Source organism: Oryx dammah, unplaced genomic scaffold, assembly GCF_014754425.2.
Source record: "Oryx dammah isolate SB20612 unplaced genomic scaffold, SCBI_Odam_1.1 HiC_scaffold_19, whole genome shotgun sequence".
NCBI lineage: Eukaryota > Metazoa > Chordata > Mammalia > Artiodactyla > Bovidae > Oryx > Oryx dammah.
The window spans coordinates 78,315,522-78,323,408 of NW_024070203.1; positions in this window are offsets into that span (position 1 = coordinate 78,315,522).

The window sequence follows — 7,887 nt, forward strand, 5'->3', positions numbered from 1 at the left end:
CATATAATATAGGAGAGCTGTGGACCACACATGAAGAAATGTCTTAGGATTTCAGAAGACAAGCTCATTCAGAGTCAGTGGTAGATGTGGCTTCCAAAAGAGCTAATGCATTGTCGAACTATACTTGGTATTCATCCAACAGAATCATCCCTAAGATCCACGCCAACAGCTTTGGTTTCTACCAAGGCTCCCTGTGAAGAGCCATTTCAGTTCTGTGTGGTCTGGACTGTTAGTCTTTAGGACTCATTCTTCTGGTGACAGAAGAGTAACTGGTTCCCTTAGAAGAGAGATGGAAATGGCTGCCTAGAGGCTTCCAGATACTACCCATCCACTCAGCTGATCAGACAGCCTTCCCCTCTAAATGCCTACCTGCTGGGCCTGGAATTAGGAGGGCCCTTTAAAACAGTCTGCCAAATAGGCAATGGATTTCACACTCTAAAGGATGAGCAGGAGATAAGTCTGAGATTTGTCCCACTTCCTTTCCCCTGTCTTATTTCCCAATATGCTTTTGTAATTGGTTGTCACTGACTTCTCTTTCTTTTTCTGGATTCTTCCTTTTGATTGATTCCTTTACTGTTCCCACTCTGGTTTATTTTTTTTTTCTTCTAGTTTTATTGAGATATAATTGACATACAGCACTGTGTAAGTTTAAGGTATATAGAGTAATGATTTGACTTTTACATGTCATGAAATGATTATCACAGTAAGTTTAGGGACCATTCATCATCTCATGTAGATACAAAATTAAAGAAATATAAAAAGTTATTTTTCCCTATGATGAGAGCTCGTAGGATTTACTCTCTTAATGGCTTTCATATATAACACACAGCCATGTTAATTATATTTATCAGGTTGTGGTAAACACCTCTAGTTTATCTTATAATTGGGAGTTTATGCGTTTTTACTGCCTTCATCCAATTCCCCCTTCCCCTACTCCTACCTCTGGGAATCACAAATCTGATATCTTTTCCTATGAGTTTGTTTTTGAAGTACAGTTGACCTACAATACTATGTTAGTTCCTGTTACAAGCATAGTGATTCAATATTTCTATACATTTCAAAATGATCACCTTGATAAGCCTACTTGCAATATGTCACCATACAAAGATATTACATAATTATTGACTATATTCCCCACACTATATGTTTCATACCAGTGACTCATTATTTTGTAACTGGAAGTTTGTACCTCAATCTCCCTCATCGATTTCTTTCCTTACCCCCGCCCCTCTGGAAACCGCCTGTTTGTTCTCTGTATCTATAGCTCTGTTTCTGTTTGTTCATTTGTCTTTTAGATTCCATGTGTAAGTAATAATTCCATGTATAAGAATAGTTACAAGTATAGATTCCATGTATAAGTATAATTTTTCTTTCTCTGCCTAGCTTATTCCATTTAGCATAATACATTCTAGGTCCATCCACATTGTTGCAAGTAGCAAGATTTCATTCTTTTTTATGGCTGAGATGATGGAATTTCAGCAGAGCTATTTAAAATCCTAAAAGATGATGCTATCAAAGTGCTGCACTCAGTAGGTCATGGAAATCTGGAAAACCTAGCAGTGGCCACAGGACTGGAAAAGGACAATCCTCATCCCAACTCCCAGGAAGGGCAGTACTAAAGAATGTTCAAACCACCGGACAGTTGCATTCATCTCCCATGCTACTAAGGTTGTGCTTGAAATTCTCCAAGCTACGCTTTAGCATTACATGAACTGAGAATTTCCAGATGTTCAAGCTGGGTTTAGAAAAGGCAGAGGAACCAGAGATCACATTGCCAACATTTGCTGGATGACAGAGAAAGCAAGGGAATTCCAGAAAAACATCTACCTATGTTTCATTGACTACTCTAAAGCCTTTGACTGTGTGGATCACAACAAACTGGAAAATGCTTAAAGAGATAGGAATACCAGACCATCTTACCTGTTGCCTGAGAAACCCACATGTAGGTCAAGAAACCACAGTTAGAATGGAACCACAGTTGTATGGAATGACTGACTGGCTCAGGATTGAGGAAGGAGTATGACAAAGCTGCTTATTGCCACCCTATTTATTTAATTTATACACAGAGAACATTATGAGAAAGCCTGGCTGCATGAGTTATAGGCTGGAATCAAGATTGCCAGGAGAGATGTCAACAACCTCAGATATGTGGATGACACCACTCTAATGACAGAAAGCAAAGAGAAATTGAAGAACCTCTTGATCAGGGTAAAAGAGGAGAGTGAAAAAATCAGCTTAAAACTCAATATTAAAAAAAAACTAAGATCATGGCATCTGGTGGCATTATTATGTGGCAAATAGAAGGGGAAAAGGTGGAAACAGGGACAGATTTCCTTTTCTTGGTCTCTAAAATCACTGCACATGGTGACTGCAGCCATGAAATTAGAAAAAAATTGCTTCTTGACAGGAAAGCTATGATAAACCTAGACAGCGTGTTAAAAAGCAAACATCACTTTGTTGACAAAAGTCTATATAGTGAAAGCTATGGTTTTTCCAGTAGTCATGTACAGATTTGAGAGCTGGACCATAAAGAAGGCAGAATGCTGAAGAATCAATGTTTTGAACTGTGGTGCTGGAGAAGGCTCTTGAGAGTCCCCTGGACTGCAAGGAGATCAAACCAATCAATCCTAAAGGAAATAAACCTTGAGTACTCATTGGAAGGACTGATGCTGAAGCTGAAGCTCCAGTAGTTTGGCCATCTGATGCAAAGAGCTGACTCACTGAAAAAGACCCAGATGCTGGGAATGACTGAAGGTAGAAGGAGAAGAGGATGACAGAGGATAAGACAGTTGGATGGCATCATCAGTTCAATGGTCATGAACATGGGCAAACTCTGGGAGATGGTGAAGGACAGGGAAGGTTGGCATGCTGTCGTCCATGGGGTCACGAAGAGTTGGACATGGTTTGGTGACTGAACAAAAACAGCAACAAGATTCCACACTGTGTCTATCTAGCTAGCTAGCTGTTTGTTGTTTTTAGTTGCTAAGTTGTGTCTGACTCTTTGGCCATCCCTTGGACTGTAGCCTGCCTCCTTTCTCCATGGGATTTCCCAAGCAGCAATAATGGAATGGGTTGCCATTTCCTCCTCCCGGGGATGCTCCTGACCCAGGGATTGAATCTGCATCTTCTGTATTGGCGGGTGGATTCTTTATCTCTGAGCCATCAAGGTAGCCCCCATATTAACGTGTGTGTATAAATATACACACATACCACATCTTCTTTATTCAGCTATGGGGTGGGCACTTAGGCTGCTTCTGTATCTTGGATTGTAAATAATGCTGTAATGAACATAGAGGGGCATATATCTTTTCTAATCAGTGCTTTTGTTTTCTTTGGATAAATACCAGAAGTAGAATTTCTGGATCATATGATAGTTTTATTTATTTATTTTTTTCGTGAGGAATCTCCAGAACTGTTTTCCATAGCAGCTGTTCCAATTTACAATCCCACCAACAGTGCGTGAGGATTCCTTTTTTCTCCACATCCTCACCAACTCTTGTTATATGTGGTCTTTTAAATGATACCCATTCCTTCTGCTTGCATTTTCCTGATGATTAGTGATGTCGAGCACTTTTTAATGTCCCTGTTGGCCGTCTGTATGTCTATTTTGGAAAAATGTCTGTTTCGGTTCTCTGCCCATTTTAAAAATTGGGTTGTTTACTTTTTGATGTTGAATTATATGAAATCCTTGTTTATTTTGAATATTAGCCTCTTATTGGATATATTGTATGCAACTATCTTTTCTCTTTCAGTAGGTGGCCTTTTCATTTTGTGATGGCTCTCTTTACTGTAGCTTGATGCAGTCCCATTTGTTTATTTTTGCTTTTGTTTCCCTTGCCCGAGGAGACATATCGAAAAATACATTACTAAAACCGATGTCAAAGAGCTTACTGCCTATGATTTTTTCTAGAAGTTTTATGGCTTCAGGTCTTACATTTAAGTCTTTAAATCATTTTAAATTTATTTTTGTGCCTGGGGTGAGAGAGTAATCCTGCTTGATTCTTTCGTGTGTAGCAGTCCAGTCTGATCTTTTTTTCCTTTTCTGTTGTATTGCTTTCTGAATTGTCTTAGGTTTATATCCACAAAAGACTGCTGGATTGACTTGTACCACACATCTGTATTGAGTCTTACTGGCTTGCTCTGGATAAAGAGGGTTTTTAAAATAGGAACCATAGACCTCCCACCACAAACTAATAAGACCACAGCTCTTGATTCTACTTCTTTGAGCTGCACGAGGTCAGAGGCGCCTTATAAGTGTGGAGTGATCTATTGCTTTGACCAAGAACTTTCATGTTTGATTGGTCCCAGTTTTCCTGTACTTTCTGATAGGAAACAGCCTGGACTACATCTTCAGGCTTCTCAAAGTGAAGAAATGAGCCTAAACCAGCAAGATGAAATTGAACAGGATTGTATGTATATAAGAACAGGATATGGCATCCTGAAATATTCTACTTTGGCATAAGGATTAGTTTGAGCTGAAGGAGATTAAGAAACACAGAGACAGGCGAAAATTTCTGCCTCTTTCTGTCTAAAAGCAGGACATAAATTTCCCTTTCATAAAGTTAACATATATTTCTCTTTGCAAAGGTGTCTCACTCTTCCTTGTCAGGAAAAGGAGAATGACTCTTGATCATTCCAGACAAGGCATCACTGGAGAGGGCACCATATTGAGTCTGCATACAAACCTTCTGAGTGTGCGTGTGCGCGCACCTGTGTGCTCAGTTGTTCCAACTCTGTGTCATCCCACAGATGTGGCCTGCCAAGCTTCTCTGTCCTTGGGATTTTTCAGGCAAGAATGCTGGAAAGGGTTGCCATTTCCTCCTCTAGGGGATCTTCCCCGCCCAGGGATCGAATTTGAGTCTCTTGCATTCGCAGATGGATTCTTTCCAACTGAGCTGCTTGAGAAGTTTTGCTAAGCAACCCTTATCTACCATTAGTTTCCTCACATATTTACCGTGTCATAATTTACCACCTCTGGGATGCTATTTTTTGTCTAGTCACTTCTCTGCAACTTACCACTCTTTGTTAAAATTGTATATAAGTTTGAAAGTCTGAACTGACCCTCTCCTCTATTCCATGCTTGTAAAATTAAAAAATTGACAACAATAAAACATAAATGCCTTTATTCCTGTTAATCACCCTTTTGTTTTTTTACTTCGCATGCCCCAGCTGATAGACCTGAGAGGGAAGAGGAAGTTTTTTTCCCTCCTCTACATATGTAATATTCTGAACAATGAGCCAGAAAACTAGCTACATGAGTTCAGTGGCATAATAGCATCAAGAACAAGGGAAAGAAACTAGTCAATAGTAATATCAGTGTTAGTCAGAAATTTTCTTTGTAGTTTCTCATACAAATTAATGTCCATCTTAAAATAGAAGAATAAAAATAGCATTAAGAGGGATCCACATGAGCTAGAGCTTATTACAAAGACCAAAATAGAGAATTGCCTGTGTAGTAGATGAATTACAAAAATGTTCCCAATCTTTCAACCTCCTCTTTGTTTCCATATGTTCTGCCATTTGAGCATGCTATTTCTTCCATCAAGAGATGAAATGTATTTCTTCACCCCTTGAATCAAGCCTTGTGATGTTCTTTGGCCTGTATAGAGTGTGGCAGAAATGACGGTGAGACAGTTCTGAGCCTAAACTTTGTGAACCCTTGCACATTTCCACACTTTCTCTTTGAATCATCCCTCTATCAAGTGAACAAGTCCAGGCTGTGCTTAGTTGCTCAGTCGTGTCCAACTCTTTGTGACCCCATGGACTGTATCTCACCAGGCACAGGCACCTCTGTCCATGGGGATTCTCCAGGGAAGAATACTGCAGTGGGTTGCCATGCCCTCCTCCAGGGGATCTTCCCAACCCAGGGATTGATCCCAGGTCTCCCACATTGCACGTGGATTCTTTACCATCTGAGCCACCAGGGAAGCCCAAGAATAATAGAGTGGGTAGCCTATTCCTTCTCCAGGGGATCTTCCTGACCCAGGAATTGAACCAGTGTCTCCTGCATTGCAGGCAGATTCTTCACCAGCTGAGCTACCCGGGAAGCCCAGCGTGAGAAATGCATGGCCTAGTCGTCACCCCAGTTAACAGTCAATGGCTTCGCGTGAAAGGGCACTGTTGTAGACCAGCCAGTCTCCAGCTGACCTGGCATTTGCCTGAGGATACATACATGAGTCTGAGATAAGAGCCATCAGCTGGCCTGCAGATGCATGAGTTATAGTAAATGTTTTTAAAACCCGTTTTCATTTGTTACACAGCAATAGATAACTGATACAGCCTTGAATGCATAACTTAAAGAGAATTGTTAAAGCAATGAGTGATTTTGTACTTGTAGAAGAGAAGAGTTATGAATATGAGGGGGGCATGTCAAGTCTGGAGACGCTGGTGCCATAGATATTCGTGGAAATGTAAAGTTCAGAAGACTGCAGTAGCTAGCTGACTTGACTGATGACAGAGCAAAGAAAAGTGGCTGCTTAGTGAGTGGCCTGCCCTCCTAGATTGTAGGAAAAAAGGGTGCATATTTCCAATAGATCCAGTGTGAACTATAGCCTGGAGCAAGTTTAGAGAAACTCTGCTCAAGAAGGTAGCCTGGAACGTGTTACTTGCCAGAAGCAGAGTGCTAAAGGTTGGTAATAATTGCTGACTGGAGGGAGTATCAGATATGTTAAGGGGATTGTGTGAAAGATCTCGAGGGAAGTCTCTGGTGAACCCACCAATACACACTGTGAAAAGTCCACAGGGCACCAAGGCCAAAACGCAACAGTAGCTCTCAGGTAAGCTCTGTCCCTCCCCTTTACTATCCCTCCTCCTACTCTTTATCTCTGGGGAGAGAGTCCTGGTGCGTGGAGGATGAGGGGTGGAGGTGCCAGACAGGTAAATACAACACAGAGAACTAACCACTGTACGATCTCGGCAGGACAGCTAAGCCCTGTAGCATAAATGATCACGTCTTCTTGTCTCTTGAGAGTCCCCTGGACAGCAAGGAGATCAAAGAGGTCAATCCTAAAGGAAATCAACCCTGAATATTCATGCTGAAGCTGAAGTTCCAACACTTTGGTTGATGGATGCAAAGAGCCGACTCATTGGAAAAGACCCTGATGCTGGGAAAGATTGAGGGCAAGAGGAGAAGGGGACGACAGAGGATGAGATGGTTGGATGGCATCACCCACTCAATGGACATGAGTTCGAGCAAACTCTGGAAGATGGTGAAGGACAGAGAATCCTGGTGTGCTGCAGTCCATAGCATCACAAAGAGTTGGACACGACTGAACGACTGAACAACAAGGGAAGCCCGGCGTCTGTAGTCAGGCACTGGGGTTGCAAAGAATCAGACACAATTCTGAACAACACGATTCTGTTGTTCTGACTGAACAACAACAAAGTCACATCTATGGAAACGGGAACAACCAGCTGTAACCTAGGAGTCTTCCTTATTTGGTTATTCATATAGAGGTGTGTGATATACATATATATATTTATATATATTCCTAGTGTGTGTTACTCACTCAGTCGTATCCGACTCTCTGTGACCCCATGGACTATAGCCCACCAGGCTCCTCTGTCCATGGAATTCTGCAGGCAAGAATACTGGAGTGGGTTGCCATTTCCTTTTCCAGGGGATCTTCCCGACCCAGGGATCGAATCTGGGTCTTCCGTATGCTGGGCAGATTCTTTACCCTCTGAGCCACCAGGGAAGCCCATATATATTCCTGTATATTCTTTATTATTGACTTTTTTTTTTTTTTTTTGGCTGCACCGGCTCTTGGTTGTGGTATGTGGGATCTAGCTTCCTGACCAGGGATCAAATTCATTCCTCCTGCATTGGGAGCGCTGGGTCTTAACCACTGGTCCACCAAGGAAATATATATTATTGATTTTTAATAG